Below are 20,871 nucleotides of genomic sequence, written 5' to 3' on the forward strand. Positions count from 1 at the left end.
AGACGAACAAAACGGACGAACGAACGAACAAACGGACGGGCGAACAGACGAAGACGGAGCAGACGAAGACAGACGAACCGAGCAGACGAACGGGCAAAACAAACGAGACGAACAGACGAACCGGGAGCGAACAGACAGACAGGCAGACGAACAGATTGAACGAACAAGCAGACGAAGACAGACAAACGGACAGACGAACCAGACAGACAGACGAACGAACCAGACGAACCGAACAGACGGACGAACAGACGAACAAACGGACGGTGGAACCAGACAGACGAACAGACGAACAGACAGACAGACAGACGGACAGACGAACAGACAAACGGACGAACCAGACCGAACCGAACGGACAGCGAACAGACAAACGGACGAACAGACAGACAAACGGACGAACAGACAGACAGACAGACAGACAGACAGACAGACGGACAGACAGACAGACAGACAGACAGACAGACAAACGGACAGACAGACTGACAGACAGACAGAGACAGACAGACAGACAGACAGTAAAGATATACAAAAAGAAACAGACGAAAAAATTAAAATATATTCGTAGTCAATTTACTACAGGAAAAAAATGAAAAACACTTCACTCTGAAAACTACAATTACAATTTCGTGTTTTAACCCCTTAAAAGTACAATAATTAACCCCTTGAGTACAATAACAATCCCACGAGTTCGATGCCTTAACCCTCTAATTAACCCCCCTTAAATAAAATAGCTTCATCCCCTGAGTACAATTTCTTAACTTTTGAGTATAACAACACTCCCTGGGGCCCTATGAATGATATATTAACCCTTTGAGTACATATGTTAACCCTTTGAGTACAATGTGACCCATTTCACCAGGTAAGGTTGGGGACTGGAGGCTTATATTAACAATCATTATAATTATCTCTTCAACCGCTTCATTGCTTGGTCATCGTGATGCTGTATAATTTTAACAACTAACAATTTACTTTTTTTAATGAGTTTTTGTAGTTGATATTCTTTGTAATTTTTTTTTTTTATACTATTTATATTTTTATTATTGTTTTTTGTTATTACTACTGGCACTAAGGCAATGTGTTTCGGCATTATTAATTTTACTACTACTACTACTACTATTACTACTACTATTACTACTATCACTGTCGCCTAACACACACACATACATAGAACTTCCTAACTACGTAAAATAATTCAGCGTTAATATCAACTATGAGATAAAAATTTCACCCAAAATAAACTGAACAGAAACAAAGTGAATCCATTTCTAAGTCTCTTCATTGATTAATATTAATTTTGACATGGGTAGAAAAATATCATTGAATTGTTTAAGAATTAACTAGGAGAGAGAGAGAGAGACTACAATAATCGTGTAAAGTCATTTTTCGACGTGTTGACATCTTAGACAATGATTTAATTACCTGTTGGAAGGAAAGAAAAAAAGAAACACTCGTATTTTTTTCTGTTTGTGACGTTGAGAAGACATACGTAAATATACCTTGTTCCTGGTGATGGTGATGTGGTGGTGTGGTGATGGTGTGGTAATGGTGTGGTGGTGTGGTGATGGTGTGGTGGTGTGTGGTGGTGTGTGGTTGTGTGGTGGTGTGTGGTGTGGTGGTGTGTGGTGGTGATGGTGTGGTGGTGTTGTGTGGTGTGATGTGGTGAGGTGGTGGTATAGTGGTGTAGTGCCGCGATGAGAGTTTGGCGTCCATGTAATGTAATGTTGTAGAGTGTAGTGTACAGGTGTGGTGTACAGGTGTGGTATACAGGTGTGGTGAGTGTGGCGTGTGGGTGTTGGGACAGATGTGTACATTTAATTACCAAACTTGTACACGGAAGAATGATCCTGTACGGACACACACACACACACACACACACACACACACACACACACACACACACACACACACACACACACACACCTTTCCTTACCTCCCACCTTCTCCCAAGTTAATTACACTCACGTCAGTTAGACTTAAGGACGACGAACCTCTCACCTCAACAACACGACACGAGAGGAATAAAGATCACCGCCTCACGACATCACCACTCAACGACCAAGAATAACTACGACGAAAACAACCATAAACGACATAAACATCTACAAACAACAAAAAACAACTTAAAATCGACAACAAACGCGACGATTCGATGATAACAGAACGACTACTGGATGTAAACAAAGCGATGTGACGTCACTCAAATGAGACGACCCAATACAAAAACGAAATATCTGTGACGTCGTAAACACCCACCAAGAGATATGACGTCATAAAATAGATGATTCAGATATGACGTCATAAGACAAATGAAAATCAAATGTCGCAACAAGAAACAAAAGGCGGTCGACTGTCAACAATAGATTCTACAGGTTAGACGCGGCGTCATAAGAGAAAGTACAGCTTTAAACGTGACGTGATAAGGAAAAAAGGTCAAACAGTGACATCAGCGGACAACCAAATTAAAAGTTGACCATATTGAAGACGGAGTAGTGTGGTTTTAATTTACACACACACACACACACTATAACTACCAGAGTTGTTATCTCATTATTTCATTAAATACAATTTGCCTTTCTGTAGCGACGAGAGAGAATTACTTTCCTTATTATTTCACATTAATCAGAGAGGCAGGACGTCAATAAATCATTAAAGACTATCTCATATTACATCTCCAAATTACACACACACACACACACACACACACACACACACTATATATATTCACTCTCTTACCTCCTTATCACCAAGTCGTCATATGATTCAATGAGATATTCCCTACGTTAACTGTTTTGACATTTTTGCTGCGCCAGTTAACTCCTATGAACCTTGTGTCTGACTGAATGACTGACTGAGAACTTCACTCCCCTGACCACTTTCCACTAATCCACCTTAAAAACTCGATAATTGGCGTCATACACTGCCTTTACCACATAACAACATTCCTCTTTATTCATAATGTATATCTCTTTCCTACACGTACACACACATAACTCCATGTATAAATATTCATACTAAAACGATAAAAAAATTGATGAATTTAATAAACGTTAATGAAAGTAATTTGCACAGTTATTATTGTCGTCTATTTGAGCTATTTATTGCCTATGATGTACAGGTATATGCTATTAAATTTATAAACAACACAGAAACCTATTATGTTATTTAAAAGTATTGAGTAAAATGTATAGCAAATTATGGCTCTAAATTATTGTTATTGTTATTGTTATTTATCATTATTAACATTATTATTAGTTCGCCAGTATTTTTATTATTACTGTTATTTATCATCATTAACATTATTATTAGTTCGCCAGTATTGTTATTATTACTGTTATTTATCATCATTAACATTATTATTAGTTCGCCAGTATTGTTATTATTACTGTTATTTATCATCATTAACATTATTATTAGTTCGCCAGTATTGTTATTATTACTGTTATTTATCATTATTATTAGTTTCATCATTATCATATATTATTAGTTTCATCATTATCATTATTATTAGTTTCATCATTATCATATATTATTAGTTTCATCATTCTCATTATTATTAGTTTCATCATTATCATTGTATCACCGTGTAAGCGTTGGGAGGACATTATACAACTGCGCTGGTCGTAGTGTCGCAGATGTAGCGGGTGTTCGACTTTACGACACATCAACACGCGAGATCCAGCCATTACTATTTTTATTACCTTTATCTTTAATGTTTTTTTTTTATATTTGAGTAATTTATATTTATATTTTATCATGTCTTTATTTATTAACACTATTCAGATGTTTTTTTCTCTCTCGTCGTAATTGAGGTGATTATCGTAGGTGTGGCATCATCATCTGTCACGGCTGAGTTGTATTATCGTTCAGGGATTTGCTAGGGGGAGGGTAATGCCTTTTGGAAATCCATCAAAGTCTTAGTCCTAATTGGTTCCGAAAATAGTCTAACCTAAGTCTTAACCAACTTAACTATGAGGGGAGGTGAAGTTAGCTCTCTCTCTCTCTCTCTCTCTCTCACAAGCTGTATCTAACTCTCTCTCTCTACACTACACAACACACAACAGCCTGGCCGTGGCAACGTATTCAGACATGTCTAGTCACGCGACTTAGTCCACTCAGATATATACTGTATATACATCTTCACACACACACACACACACACACACACACACACACACACACACACACACACACACACACACGAGGCGCGCACACACACACACACACACACACACACACACTATCCACTGCCCCTGGCTTTGCTTGCTGCTGTTGTTCTGTCCTCCCTTCCTTCCCTTCCTTCCTTCTTCCCTTCCTTCCTCTCTCCTGTCTACCTCCTCCTCCATTTCCTCCCTCCTCACCCTTCCTCATCCCTCCTCTCTCCTTTCTCCTCCATCTCCTTTCCTTTAATTTTATTTTCTCTCCTCACCATTAACTTCCATCAGATAACTCTTACTCCCCCATCACCTACCCCACCCATCACCCCTCCCTCCTCTTCCCCTGCAGCACCTTTACCACTTCCTCTTCCCTCACCACCTGTACCCCTTCCTCCCTCTTCCTCACCACCTCTACCTCCCACCTTCTCCTCCCACCACTCTCTTTCCTCTCCCATCACCTCTCTCCCACCTCCTCTCACCCACATCACCTCCCTCCCTCTCCTCCCCCTCCTCTCCCCTTTCCTTCCTCCTCCCCCCATTACTCCTCCCCTAACACGATACTTCTTCTGACCCCTATCAGAAGCTCACCATACTGACAAATTATACATATAGGCATAATATTTTAGGCCTACTGTATAGCCACTGACCATCTTGGGTAATACTGGAGTTATGTTTTTTTTTTAGCTCGTTACATATATCAAGGTTGAGTTATTAATGTGTTGAATAGTTGTTTATGTAGTTGGTATTTATGTCTTTATTGATTATTCATGTTGATGTTAGATATTTACGTAGAGAGAGAGAGAGAGAGAGAGAGAGAGAGAGAGAGAGAGAGAGAGAGAGAGAGAGAGAGAGAGAGAGAGAGAGAGAGAGAGAGAGAGAGAGAGAGAGAGAGAGAGAGAGAGAGCTAAAACGAAGAAATATACATAAACTATTAACAGGGGCAACTATTTATAACCGTATCATACATAATTTACGAATGACACACACACACACACACACACACACACACACACACACACAAGGATGATTATTTATGGTTAGGTTTCGTGAGGTCGCCAGGCACCCGTGTTGTGTACTTTCCCCAATACCACGATGAACCTTAAGGTACTTGTTTGTTGAAAGAACTTGGTCAATTTCCTTGTGACTCTCTCTCTCTCTCTCTCTCTCTCATTTGTGGACCACGATTCCAATCTTAAGCAAACCTTACCTGACCATACCTGACCAAACCAAACCAAACCAAACCCAACCCAACCTAACCTAACCTAACGAAACCTGGCCTAAACTAACTTGATCAGATGTAGCCAAACCTGACCTAACCTAATATGATCTGGTCTAGCCAAATATGACCTGACCTGACCTAACCTAACCTTATCTGATCTAGCCAAATCTGACATAGCCAAACCTGACCTATCCTAACCTGACCTAGCCAAACAGCTATACCTCACTTAGCCAAACCTAACCCGATCTGATATAAACCAAACCAAGAATGACCTGACCTGACCTGACCTGACCTGACCTAACCGACTGTACCCTACCCTAAACACTGATTACCTCCCCCCTCTATTTCTTTTTCTCTCCCCTACACCTTCCCCCTTCCTCATTTTCACCCTCCCTCCTCCCCTCACTCTAACCATCCCTTCCTCCCTCCTTCTGGCTGTCAAATTGAGTCCATCAATCGACACCCTCTCCCTCCTACTCACCCCCACTCTTACCCTCCCTTCCCTCCCTCCTTCTCCACGTCACTCCCTCCCTCCCTCCTCTCCCACACAGCAATTTGTCGCCAATGCGTCAGAACGAACCGAAACTCGTGCAAAGAAACTTAAGGTATAATGACTCTATAATGTTTAGGTTTTCTTGCTCTATAATGGTATATAATGTTTAGGTTTATTCCTCTATAATGGCTCTACAATGACAAGGTTTCGTGCCCTATAATGGTATATGATGTTGATGACAAGGTATAATCATAACGATAAGGGAAACAACGGGTATAACAAAGTCTATAACTGGTATAATGACGTTGATGGTTGGTATAATCAAGTCGATGGTTGTTATAGAAGGTGAGTGGTTGCTAGAACAGGTTGGATGTATGTTATAGATAGATGTTTATTATGGGTGGATGGCTGTTATAGGTGGATGGGGTATAACAAGTGGATGGTTGCTATAATCGGATGGATATTGAGTTAAGATGAATCATGGACTAGTTTATAGGAGCGAAGGAGGTTAAGTGGAGGAATTAATGGCGTTAAAGTGAACCCTAGTGGTGCACAGACAGACAACGGGAGTGTTATAATAATGATAATAATAATGATAATAATAATAATAATAATAATAATAATAATAATAATAACAGCAACAATAAAAAAAATAACAACAACAACTCCTACTACTAACAATAATCATAATAACAACAAACAAACAAATAAATAATAACATAAAAATTACAGGAAATTACAAAAACATTACAAAAAAAAATCAAACATTAAGAAAAGTCAATCATCAATAGAGATCTTATAAAGCCATCGTAAAGAAACTCTTATGGTGACGAGGATGGTGAAGGAATGGAGGCGGTGAAGATAATGTGGTTGGAGACAAGGATGGTGAAGAGAATGGTGACGATGGTGGTGACGATGATGGTGAAGGGCCGGTGACGAGGATGGTGAAGGGAATGTAATGGTGAAGATAATGGTGACGATGATGGTGAAGGAAATGGTGAAGGTAATGGAGAAGATGGTGAAGATAATGTAATGGTTGGAGACAAGGATGGTGAAGAGAATGGTGAAGATAATGGTGACGATGATGGTGAAGATAATGGTGACGAGGATGGTGACGATGATGGTGAAAATAATGATAACGAGGATGGTGAAGAGAATGTAATGGTGATACTAATGGTGACAAGGATGGTGAGAGAATGTAACAGAAACGCTATTTGACTTAGGTAAATAGTAAGAACACTTGCATTATCTCAGACGGTGGTGACAGTAAGTAAACAAAGACGAGCACTACGTCATGACCTGGGTGTAGAATGTCTCAATAGAGGGACGAGAACGGTGAGAGTAAATGATCACCTGAAGATTATACACCCTAGTTTATTTCACCTGAAGATTGTACACCCTAGTTTATTTCACCTGAAGATTGTACACCCTAGTTTATTTCACCTGAAGATTGTACACCCTAGTTTATTTCACCTGAAGATTATACACCCTAGTTTATTTCACCTGAAGATTGTACACCCTAGTTTATTTCACCTGAAGATTATACACCCTAGTTTATTTCACCTGAAGATTATACACCCTAGTTTATTTCACCTGAAGATTGTACACCCTAGTTTATTTCACCTGAAGATTATACACCCTAGTTTATTTCACCTGAAGATTATACACCCTAGTTTATTTCACCTGAAGATTGACCATCCTAAACCTAATCTAACCTAACCTAACGCTAACCTAACCTAGCCTATCTTAACTAACCTAACCTATCCTATCCTATTCTACCCTATCCTAACCTAACCTGATGAACAGTGGGCAGAGGCGTTTGTACAGGGTCAATATTACGTAATTCTGTGAGTGGTTATCGAAATCGCTAGCGTGCCTAAAGGGGTTGACAGTGCGCTTAAAGGGACCGATAGCGTGATTTCCGAGGTCAAAAACCTGTTTAAAGGGACCGCTAGTGAGTCTAAAATGATCGATAACGAACATATTTACGAGAACCGCTAGTCTGTTTATAGGAACCGCAATAGAGTTTAAAGGAACCGCTAAAAAGAACCCTTACTGACTTTAATGGAACCGCTCGTGTATTTCAAAGATTAAGCAGGCGTTATAGGGACCCCCAGCGTGTTTCATGAGGCCGTTTATCCGCTTAAAGGAGCCACTCGCGTGTTTACAGCTATTATTAACGGGGTTTTATATATAAGACTTAGCTATAGCGTGGTCAAAAGGTGCGGCTACCACTACCAGAACAAACCTTTATAGAGATTCACAAACCATCGAAAAAAAAATGTATCTGAAAAGTTGATTTACATACAGAAATAAGATAAAAATTATGGCATCAAAACTCGACTGAGACTGTACCCTTAAGGAGGAAAATATTAGCAAAATATTGAAGTAGAGGATTTTTTGTGGTTTTGGTTGCTGGTTTGGTGTTGTACGGACGTGTTGCGTTATTTGGTTGACGTGTGACAGCTCTGTTATAATGAACAGCTCACGTGGATGTTATTCCTTGGAGAGATTTGCCTTTTCTATTTACTCCACCATCCCTTTTATTTATTTCCCCCCTCACTTCCTTCTCTTGTATTTCTCTAAATGCCTCCGTACACTCCTCTATACGCTACTCACAACCCCTACAACCATCCCTTCTCCTCCCCCCTCCCCACTATCCTCCCTTTTCCATTATCCCTTCTCCCCTCCCCTTTCCCTCACCCCCTAACCTTCCTCACGATAATCAAAAGGGTTGCAGGTAATTTCTGTCATCAACTACGAGAGGAAGGGGTAACTCACCCAAATTTATGGTTTGTTCCCACAGACGTCGGCGGGTGTCCGGTGGTCGTGGGGGCTCGGTGGTTGATCTGGGCCGCAGTGTGTCGGTAGAGGATCCACAACATTGGTTCTGGACGACCTATCAGGAGGCCCCAGGTGGCAGTGACAAGTGGTTTCCATGTCTACCACTGGCTGAGGTATTCCAGCAGTAAGGCATAGTCCACCTCTACCAACTGTGGTCCAGATGGTTGCTAATGCGGGTTAAAACCTCCACCAGCTGGCCCATGTAGATCCGGTGTTCGTCAGTTAGTCCAGGTGGTTGCCAGTGATCTTGAGACGTTCATCAATTGGCTCACAACTTTGGGCCAAGGTTGTGTGGACGTCGTTTGAGGAGCGCAGATGGTATTAGGCGTGTGGGGGCCAGTGTTTGCGGGTGCGTCGTGTTCCGGTGAGTGGCTGGCCTTCTTCCAGTGTCGTGTACGAGCCAACTCCCGCAAATTTAGAGGTCGGTAAGAGTGGGCTTGTCTAGATCACTCTTCCCGGGGCGCACCTTTGCCGCCATTGATGATGGTGAGTCAACCGGTTGGGTCTCACCTTTCTGTTTTTATCTTACAACTTTTATTTATGTGGAAGATATATCTATACAAGGAAGACATTGAGCATTCTCACAGAGGTTTTTCTCTCCCACGATAGCTTGAGAAAGTCTGTGGTGGGCTGCTGTCTGCACCAGCATAAACAAAAGAACGGTTTCCACTTCCTGTACTTCGTTAAGTCTGGAAACCCGTCTTCTGGATGATACACCTCGACGCCAACTTCACAATTAACTTAGGCACTACCTGGACGTTCCACCGGCCTCCTCTTCCTCTTACAGGTGAGGGCGCAGGTGATGACGAGGACCCCGGTGCAGATGAAGGAGGCCATGATTGTCTCCCGCAGGTGGCAGGCCGCCCACAGGATGTACCACAGCGTTAACGGGATCTCCTCCACTTGCACGCGCGTCCACATGATGGGCACGAGCTTGTGGGCGTGCAGCATCCCCTCCGGGGGTCGGATGCCCACCTGGACGGCGAGGGAGGCGTTAATGGGCACCCCGAGGATCGGGTGGTAGTAGATGAAGGACCCGTGGATGGACTCGTTAGCCGACACGCCATCCACACCCACGAGGATATTTTTATTATTTGGATTCGAGTGAAATAAAGACAATTTTGACCCAGAAATGTTCAAGGAGTCTTGAGTAAACTTCGACTTATTTAAGTTTTCTATACTATCTGTTAATGATAAAAAATGTGGAGGGGATAGCCAGAATGGATAGTGTTCTAGGGGACGTCCCATTATAGACAACCGCCCTATGGTCTCTACAAGCAAAGGCTCTAAGTCAACAACTCCGAGCACTTCATTGAAACTTTTTTTATAACTATCACCTTCTAAAGAATTTTGATGCTTAGGATGTCGGTGATGTTTTTTTTTATCATTGTATCTATGTCGCTGAAGGTGCGGGTTGGAGGGGTCGTCAGCCTTCTCGCCATCCTTCACCCTGGAATAGCTAAGGGAGGGGTACAGGTCTGGGTGGGGGTTGTCCCAAGTGCCTCCCTTGGTGATATCGTTCCCCAGCACAAACTGGTAGCCGGGAAGACCCAGCACATTGATGGAGTGCCGGTACCTCAGCGTCAGGTTCTTCTCTATAAATGGCACCGGCAGCAGCACCGTTTTTCTTGTGTCTAAGGGAAGAGGTAAAAATATTTTGCTGGATATCTCGGCCAGGGATTTCCACGCGGATTTTCTCCTTGTTGGCTCCTCTGTAGATCTTCTTATTCTCTCGAATATAGTGATGGCTGGCGTTCTGTTACTGACGTTTATATGACGTTCAGTTAACCTTTCCGTTGTCGTTCTCTCCGAGGTCAGTATAACAGGAGAGATCGTACCTGGTGTGGCCGCCTCTGTCGTCGTTTGTTTTGATGTTTCTGGAGTGGACTCGACCTGATCCAGAACCTTTGGATTCTCCTGTTCTTCTGTCTCTCTTTTGATCCTTCCTTTCTGTATCTGTTTCTGTATACTGGCGAGGAAGGTTGTGTCCACGTTGAATTTATTGAGATTATCGATTATCATAGTGAAGAGAGCAGACGGAGTAGTTGCCATATAATCGTGCATATGCATCCCAAAATAAGGAAACTCATTACTTAACATTATCATTTTCATTAAGTCGTAAATTTGGAACGGCGTGGAGAGCGACATGTTGGATCTGTCGGGTATATACTCCACGTGGAGGCCAGCAGCTCTCCTGAAGGATATTCTGAAGAAGAGAGGACCTTGGTCTTGCACCATCACCTGGGCACTCGATATGTCGGAGGTTTCGTCGATACTGAAGAAGTGTACCTGGACGGAGAGTTTCAACCCTTCCAACACAAACAGAAATTTAGGGTCGACATTGTTGATGGCGTCCTTGAACCGTGTAATATTGGGGGTGCCTTTCTTGGTGCTGTTTTGCCCGAACTTTGGGTACGGCTCACCATATAAGGCCTCGTTGTTGCTCATTCGGAAGAACAAACTGTTATAAGACACGAACTCGTCACCGAAATTCATGTAGCTAGTCCTGAGCCACGACCAACAACTCTGCAAAAGGTTGTCCACTCCGTGTTTGACCCCATGGTCGTAAGTCACCCCGAGTAAGATGAGCGTGAAGCCAAACAGCACAGCAATAGACCTTGGTACGGACACCTGTGTACACCTCTTGAACCGTCGCATCTCTCCAGGCAGCGCGGGCTTCTTCATCCCACTCAAATCCGAGAAACGTTTCCTCACTGTCTCCACTGAACCTGGGATTTCGGGTTCACTTGTTTTCGCACTGCTCCGAAATCTCCTGGACCTGAACATCTGGATGATTTTGGACTTCTTTTCTGGATGGACCTTTGAGCCGACATCCACTTGGTCCGCTACTGGGCTGTCGGCTCCTCTTTGTGGTTTAAGCGCCGTCAGCCAGGTCACCATCCTATACCTCATTGACATCTTGGTAGTGGGCGACTCTCGGACGCTGTGAGCATCAAAGGGCTTGTCGACAAACTTGCAGCCACGTTTTTTACACACGCACACACACCTGACGGTGGTGGGGCCGTGGAGGGGGGCACTCACCACCACACTCTCTGTGTCACTGCCTATATCGTGACCAACATCCTCCACACTGTCGTGTTTACACGGACTCTCCTGGTCCCCCTCGCTGCCGCTACCTTTGACCCATTGCGTCTCGACGTACTCCGTATAACTCCCGTCTAACTCACACTCCTCTGAGCACTCTGAGACACCGAGGGGCTGGCCAGACACCACTGTGATTTTGTTAGGTTTGGCATAGTCCAGTGAACAGCACTCTAGGAACTCGACAGTGTCGTCCATCCTCGCGTCACGATCGAACGGGAGGAAGTCACCCAGACTGAGGTGCTCCGCAGGTGTCAGGGGGGAGGGGGCGCGGGAGCACGAGTCCATGGTAGCGGCGGCGGTGTTGGCCTTTAAAGATCTCCTCTTGTTTCTCTTACCTACACCAAACTCTTTTCCCCGCGACACTTCTTTTACAGAATCTGGTATTAAGTAAACTGTCTCCTTTGGTTCAGTTCATCAGCATTGTGAACTGTGATCATTACACTGTTTATAGTCCTAGTCCACAGAGCCTCTGTTTCTGTCAACATTTCACAGCTGTTCATTATCTACGACTAATTATTCACGAATCCTGAGAAAAGTAATATCACTAGAGCACAGCCTCATGGCAGGTGGAGGAGGTAGGCAGTGAGTCACCACTAGAGGGGATTACCTCCCTGGCGACCACCGCCGTAGGCTGTCCCCTCGCGGCACTGTAACGATATTATGACCAGGAGAACGACCCTCAATAAACACGCTATAAATGATGACTTACTGGCCTTTTTGTTCTAAGACAGCCCAAGGGCGCACCTCACTTACACTCCTAATGACACTCACTCGAGGTTGAACAGGGTGGTGAGGACGTAACAATAAGAACAACTTTCTAGGTTGAGTGTTCAGCTGCCAAACTGTTGCTCACACTAAATGAGAGTCGCGGCAGCTAGTAAAGCAGCACATATGTACCTCGATGTGGAGCAACAGTTTCCTGGAAGAACCTCCATTAAAGGATACGCAACATGGGTACGACTGTTGCTCTCGTTATAAAAATATACCATCAGCTTTGTGTCGAGGAAGATCAATGTGTTGACTTGCAGACAAACAGATGTTATCAAATTGCTTTCTTATATCACTGCAACGTCTGCATTCATCATAATTACGACGACACACGAGCAATTATCTTGGTGCAGTTTGTCACGAGGCCATAAATAACGCCAGCGTGTAGTAAATTAGAGATGGAAGAACCGGATACATAGACCCGAGGCTCCTCCCCCCGCCAAACACACACTTGTTCACTTGTTATTAATTATTTACCAAAGCGGGGGAGCCAAGGACAGCGCAGGGACCTAAAAGTTTAGGTTGAGAGCTACAGCAGCTCCCTTGATCACAGCCGCCCACATTCACTTGTTTCTATTACGGCAGTTTTATGGTGTTGTCGTCAGGCGAGTTAGTTCCTGTCACCGAATATGTTCTCTATATCGTGACCCGGTATTAAAGGGACCACCACCGTAAGCTTCTCAGTCCCAACTGTTTTTCCTCCTTATTTTTCCAGGTAACGATCAGTCAACTCCGACAGACTCGAGGGTAGAAGCAGACGAGGTGTGGGCGGAGGCTGGGGTGGTAGAGGTGTTGCTTCTACACTGTGCAACAGAAAATCGCTGAGCTCAACCCTGACGTGAACAGAACTGTCCACTAAACCGGGTCTGGTGCACTCTGTTTTTTCAACACTTTGCTTCCCCCTCGTTCAATTTACACTGAACGATAGACAGGGGGAGATTGTGACAGCTGTTGCCAGCGTAACTGTTGATATAGTCGCCAAAATAAACACTAATAACACACTTCCTCTCCTCATATAATACTCCAGCTTATCAAACCTCCCTGACACTTCATCTTTTTTCGCACTGGCAAAATCACACCAATAAACAATTTCGTTCGCTGTTGCCTCTCACATATGGTTATGCGAGCGCGACGCGTCACGGGGGAAAGCAGGTGGCACACTGCACATGAGCCAGGCAGGCAGGGTGCTGTTGGGTCACCGTGGGTGGTGTAGTGAGGGCTGAAGAGGCGGAGCGAGGCGCGGCGTGTGCGTCGGGAGCGCGTCCCAGGCGGCAGCTGACGGGGTCCTGCCCGTGTCGAGGTCCCCCGCCAGCAAGTGGGAGTCGCACACGCGCCCCACGCCCTCCACCCCACCACTCCCCTCCCCCCTCTCCCAGCCTACTCTCCCTCCTCAGACGCTCTCGGTCGATTCGATTGCCTGATTAATTGTGGGGATTCATTACTTATGTATGGAAGGTGTGGGAGAGAGGTTGTCACGGCAGGTAGAGGGACCCCTATTCTACACCACTACCTACTGCTAAGCTGCTTCCTGCTGACTCTGCTGCTAGTATCCCTGCTGTTCCTGCTGATAGTGGTGCTGTGGGTGAGGTCCTCCCAACCCCTCGGCCGTGTGTAACAAGTGATACCGTGCACTGTCACTGTTTACTCTGTGGCTGCACGTTGTCTGGTAATTATTCCACAGCACGATGTCACTCCCGCCCAGTACAGACGACGAGATCCTAGCTACTGTCTACGTGGTCCTTGCTATTATCTACGTGGTCCTAGCTACTGTCGACGTGGTACTAGCTACTGTCGACGTGGTCCTAGCTACTGTCGACGTGGTCCTAGCTACTGTTGAGGTGGTCCTAGCTACTGTCGACGTGGTCCTAGCTGCTGTCGACGAGGTCCTAGCTACTGTTGACGTGGTCCTAGCTACTGTCGACGTGGTCCTAGTTGCTGTCGACGTGGTCCTAGCTGCTGTCGACGAGATTGTAACCTCTTTAACATGGCAGATAACCTTCGTCAAAAAGATTTTAACAAATATTGATTAATTAACCTCTACATACTGTCGACAAAATTCCAATTAATGACGACATATTTCTGTACCATAACGAAAACTTAACGACCATTCATGAACTTATTTCAACCATTCAACCATCTTCAACCAGTTTCCTCTTCACTATTTAACCATGGGGTGGAGGTGGGGATGGGTGGAGGTTGGTGGAGGTGGGGATAGGTGGAAGTGTGGGGTGGGGATGGATGCTAGTAGGGTGAGGTAGGGTGGGAATGGGGTGGGGTGGGTGGAAGTAGGGTGAGGTAGGGTGGGAATGGTGGTGGGGGTGGGTGGAAAAGGATGGAGGTGGTGGTGGTAGGGTAAGGTTGGGTGGGTATGATATCCAAATAGATAAATAAAAGATAACTTATGAATAACATGAAAGAAAAAATGAGCACAGGTAATTACAAAGAAGAATCAATAATCCTTAATTGGCAAAGAGGTTTTTTTAATAGTTTTAGTGTGTTGAGGATCCGGCAAGGCTTTTCAGGGTGTCACGTTCCTGCCTATGTATGAGACAGATCAAGAGGCAAGAAATATGTTTGGTCGATGGGTGTATCAACAACTTGTGTGTGTGTGTGTGTGTGTGTGTGTGTGTGTGTGTGTGTGTGTGTCTTCTCTCTCTTCTCTGTTTTTTTGTCTTCCTCTGTCTATTCCTTGTTTTTCTGACTTCCTTTCTTTTCTCCTCATATTCTATCTTTTTTTTTTTGCTTCCTACTTTCCCCCATCTCCTCTTCCTCCTCCCCTGCCAACCTAATCTCTTTCTCCTCTCCTTTCTCTCAACACTTCCTCCTCCCTCCTGCCCACTTCTCCACTCTTATCTTTCATTTCTTCCCTCTTCCAGTCCCTCCCCCTGCCCTGCCCCCGCCCGCTCCCTGCCCTGCCCTGCCCTGCCCCCTCTCCTCCTCACCACTCCTCCCTCTCCTGCTAAGAGTACTACCTTCCTCTTCACTTTCTTCCTCTCTCCTTTGATCTATTTCTATCTATTATTTGACATTTTTTTCGGGTTTTTTCCGTACAGACACAGGTACACACACACACATAGACAGGTACACACAGAAAGGTACACACATACGAGTGACGTGTGGGTGTATTTAGCTCTATCTTTGTATGTCTGTCTATTCTTTCATCTATTTAAAGTCTATCCGTCCAACCATTTTTCTGTCCGTTGTTTCTCTGTATTTCTGTCCATTCATCTATCCATCCGCCTCTCCATCCATCCATCCATCCATCCATCTCTCCATCGGGTCCATCCACCTCTCCGTTTTTTTAGTATCCATCAGGTATACTTTTCTTTAAATCATATTTTTGCGACACTTTCTTGCAACTTTCTCATTCACTAATAGACCTCTCTCTCTCTCTCTCTCTCTCTCTCTCTCTCTCTCTCTCTCTTTTTTCTTCATCATATCTCACTCTGAATTTCTCCCCCTCTCTCTCTATATCTTTCTCCCTCTATCTTTTTTTATCTCTCTCTCTCTCTCTCTCTCTCTCTCATCATCATCATCATCTGTCCTTATTTTATTTAGTTTGTGTATTTTACTGTTATTTCATTTTTATTGACATTTATTACGGTCTATCTTATTCCAACTTATTTATCTTGTGTTTTGTTCTGTGTTCTTCTCTTCTCCTTTATTCGTCTTTATTAATCTTTATTTAATTGTTGTTTCTTATGTGTGCAGGATTATCCGAGTAAGTCAGTCAGTGATGTGGATATCTACCGAACTGGTGTGGATATCTACCGAACTGGTGTGGATATCTACCGAACAACTATGGATATCTACCGAACTGGTGTGGATATCTACCGAACTGGTGTGGATATCTACCGAACTGGTGTGGATATCTGCCGAACAACTATGGATATCTAACAAACAGTTACGGATATCTACCGAACAGCTGTAGATATCTACCGAACAGCAGTGTCTATCTACCCAACTGCTGCGGATATCTACGGAACAGCTGTGGATATCTACCCAACTGCTGTGGATATCTACCGAACAGCAGTGTCTATCTACCCAACTGCTGTGGATATCTACGGAACAGCTGTGGATATCTACCCAACTGCTGCGGATATCTACGGAACAGTCTCGTGTGAATGATTGTGCTGTAATTTGCTGTTCCAAAGGCCATTTACCTCTACCCACACACCCATTACAAAATGTCTCGACTATTCAGGAAAATCTCTTGTCATAATATCTGTCCTCTTTCCGATCTCGAGGCGTAGAACGACTCCCTCACTCAAGCCTACGTTTATTTCTTTTCCAGTTACGTTCATTTTTTCCTCTTTATGATCACTTTTTTCCCCTCAGCGTTCACTTTTTTCCTCTTTACGATCACTTTTGTCCTCTTTACGATCACTTTTTCCTCTTTACGAAAATTTTTTCCTCTTTACGATCATTTTTTTTCCTCATTACGGTCACGTTTTCCTCTTTACGGTCACTTTTTTCCTCTTTACGGTCACCTTTTTCCTCTTTACGGTCACTTATTCTTCTTTACGGTCACTTTTTCCTCTTTACATTCACTTCTCTCCTCTTTACGTTAAATATTTTCCTCACGTTCATCATTCTTCTCACGTTCTCACTCTCTCTTTCCTCTTCACGTTCACCGTCTTGAGGCAACTTCTGTTTCTTAATTATGTTCTATATTGTCGGGCTTTCTTTGTTGGAATTCTTTAAGCTTTCTCTCTCTCTCTCTCTCTCTCTCTCTCTTTCTCTCTTGCTTTCTCTCTTCTTTCTCATTCGCTATCTCTTGCTTTTTTTTCTCTAATTTACTTTCTCTCTTTTGCTCTCTTTCTGACTCCTTCACTAACCCTCTCTTCCCTCCCACACACATTCTCTCTCTCTCTCTTTCTCTCTTTAAACTAACTCGCTCCCTCTCCTCCCTCTTACATTGTCTCTCCTTTCTCACACAATGTCTCTCACTCTCCCTCTCTCACCTATTGTTCCTACCTCCCTCTCTTCTCCTCCACCACAAGAATGAATGAGGTTAGAGTATACTGAAACCTCGATATAACCGACTATATGTAGAAGAGTCCGTTATATAGAGGGTCCGTTATATGTAAAACTTCCATCTAACGAACTATAGAGATGAAAGTTCGTTATATCAAAGGTTCGTTAGATGTGAAACCCCTAACTGATTGCAAGAAGAGAGGAGTTCGTTATATAGGGGTTAGAGTCCGTCTTCTTAATGAGTCTCACCTGACCACTGTTTACAAACCATAGAGATGACGTCACACAAGGAGTCTTAGGTCAATATTTTCCTCCGGGTGATAGGCCTAGCCCTAGCCTCTGTACTCACCTATATCTAGCCTATGTCAAGAGTCTACACCAAGGACGAGATTCAGAGGCTCGTACCCACATACACACATAGAGTACATACACACACAGTCACACACGTACACACACACACACACACACACACACACACACACACACACACACACACACACAGTATTCAATAGTGGCAACCAGAGAACTCTAAACATATCCCCGTATAAGATATTATACAGTAAGATATATAATGCAATATGACATCCAAGACACAGCCATAGGAGTAAATGACACAGATCTTAACCCCGGAATATCTCGCTGGTAAAGACCGGAGAATCTGCGACAAGGAGAAGGTAGGTAGGTAGGTAGGTAGGTATAGGTAGGTAGGTAGTGAGTTCCGTGAAGTATAAACGTTTTGAGAAAGTCATAAATGAACGAACCCGTCTCACATGTAAACAAAAGAGCATCTGACGTTCGCTGGGTCTTAAAGTGTGATGAAATAAATAATCTCTTTTTCTCTTCCTTATTCTTTTTTTTTCTTGTTTTTAAATCTCTCACATTAATATCACACCAGCCTTTATTTATTTTTTTCTTCTAAACAATATGCTAATAAAGATGTCTTCCTTAAACACGGGTTAAAGTATTACGGTGCGTTGTAGAGCCAAAATAAACAAGACTTTTAAAGCAGAAAATAACAATGGTTCCACACACACACACACACACACACACACACACACACACACGTAAACCACGAATGTCAAACGACCCTTATAGATGAAGCCAGGGGAAAAAACACACGCATAATCTCTCAATTTCTTCCATTGATCTCACCCTTTCACACCCCCCTTCCTCCCCCCTTCACCCCTAGAGAGTGGTTGAGTGGGAGACAATCTTGGTGGGGGGAGGTGTTGTTGTTGCTGTAGGGCCAAGTTGGGACGTCAACCTGGGCTTCAACTGGCTGCCTCAACCACTCTCTGAATAGTTTATGTTGGTGTAAGATGGGAGGAGGAGGATGATAGCTGGTGGTGATGGTGGAGGGGGAGGAGGATGATGATAGCTGGTGGTGATGGTGGAGGGGGAGGATGATGATAGCTGGTGGTGATGGTGGTGATGGTGGAAGGGGAGGAGGATGATGATAGCTGGTGGTGATGGTGGTGATGGTGGAAGGGGAGGAGGATGATGATGGCTGATAGTGATGGCTGGTAATGGTGGAGGATGATGATAGCTGGTGGTGATGGTGGAGGGAGGAGTTAGTGATAGCTGGTGGTGATGTGGTGGAGGGGGAGGAGATGATGATGGCTGGTGATGGGTGGTGATGGTGGAAGGGGAGGAGGATGATGATGGCTGGTGGTGATGGTGGAGGAGGAGGATGATGATAGCTGGTGGTGATGGTGGAAGGGGAGGATGATGATGGCTGGTAGTGATGGCTGGTAATGGTGGTGGTGGTGAGGTGAGTGGTGAGGTGGTGGTGGTGGTGGTGGAGAAGGTGAAAATGATAATAATGATGAAGGAGAAGGGGAAGATGGTGTGTGATGATAATGGTGGTGCACGGGGCTGCTGATGGTGAGGAAGGGGCAGGAGGAGGAGGAGGAGGAAGTGGCGATAGTAGTAGTAGTAGTAGTAGATATATGTAGTAGAAGTAGTAGTAGTCGGTAGTATGAATCAAGCACTGTGACGGAATAGAGGTAAAGAAATGGAAAAGGATGATGATGGAGGAGGGAGAAGAGGAGTAAGAGGTAGGAGGAGAAAACAAAGAGAGAGAGAGAGACTTGACTTTATTGGGATGTCTCTATTCTCTGCTTTTTTATGGCGACAGGCTATCTCCTTTATACAGCTCACCTCTCTCTCTCTCTTCAATGGCGAGAGCTATTTCCTAATTGGGACGGCCTCGCCTTCCTTCTATTGTATTCAATAACGTCTTGTCCACTTTATCGGCATTCTTTTGGTTAATGGTACGTTATATCCTAATCGGGACGGCCTCTCACTAATGTCTTGTACGACTTATCGGCACTGTCTGTTTAATGGAGAGAGATATTTCCTAATCGGGACGGCACCACCTTCGTTGTATTATGCCTTTAATAATGTCCTTCCCTCTTTATCGGCACTGCATTTTTAATAGTATGTTATTTACTAATCGGGAAGGCCTCACTTTCCTGTCGTTTATCGGTACTGTTTGTTTATGCCTTTTTTGGTACGCTATTTCCTAATTGGCACGATCCCTCTTTCCTATCCACTTAACTGGCACTGTCTGTTTAATGGCACACTATATCCTAACCATAACGACCTTTACTTTATATTGGCGTTCTATTCACTTTATTGGCACTGCTAATTTACTGGCACACTGATACGATCTCCCTATACGGGCATTATATCTATCATAAAGGCATTGTTAGTTAAACGACAAAGTAGTTCTTTAATCGGCACCGCCTCATTTAAACTCACACCCTATCTGCTTTACTGACACGGCACGTTTAACTGGGACGAACTCTCCTATCTACTTTAAATGACTCCGCTTATTGAGATGACCTCCATTACCGCGCCGTTAGTCAATGTGGATGTGTCTTTTATATCACAGTTCTTACAAGGGACGGGCCTATTATATCACCGTGTTATAAGGGACGGGTCTATTATATCACCGTGTTATAAGGGACGGGCCTATTATATCACCGTGTTATAAGGGATGGGCCTATTATATCACCGTGTTATAAGGGACGGGCCTATTATATCACCGTGTTATAAGGGATGGGCCTATTATATCACCGTGTTATAAGCGCCGTATTTTCAACTGTACTTGTCTCGTTTATTTAATGACACGGTTTCGTAAGAAAAGAAGAAGCACCACCATCAAAACGCACAAATCAGTGGTAAGCTAAGTCCTGCCCCGTCGCCCTATTGATTGATGAAAGCACTTCTGGATATGTGCTTTTACCTCCCATAATAGTGGCGTACACACACACACACACACACACACACACACACACACACACACACAC

The 20,871-nt window shown here is 43.9% G+C and overlaps 1 protein-coding gene across 2 annotated transcripts in view; it reads right to left on the reverse strand.

Moving 5' to 3' along the window:
* The window catches only part of LOC121876713, a 122,015-nt gene that overhangs the window by 44,979 nt on the left and 56,165 nt on the right, over positions 1 to 20,871 (reverse strand). The window contains exon 1 of one of the 2 annotated variants that reach the window (XR_006090803.1): positions 8,645 to 13,842. The exons of the other annotated variant lie outside the window; for it this stretch is intronic. The gene's annotated coding sequence lies outside the window, so the exon portion shown is untranslated. Of the gene's footprint in view, positions 1 to 8,644; positions 13,843 to 20,871 lie in introns of those variants that run through there. 2 annotated transcript variants of the gene reach the window in all.

The sequence above is a fragment of the Homarus americanus genome, unplaced genomic scaffold, assembly GCF_018991925.1.
Source record: "Homarus americanus isolate GMGI-L3 unplaced genomic scaffold, GMGI_Hamer_2.0 scaffold53604, whole genome shotgun sequence".
NCBI classification, from domain to species: Eukaryota; Metazoa; Arthropoda; class Malacostraca; order Decapoda; family Nephropidae; genus Homarus; species Homarus americanus.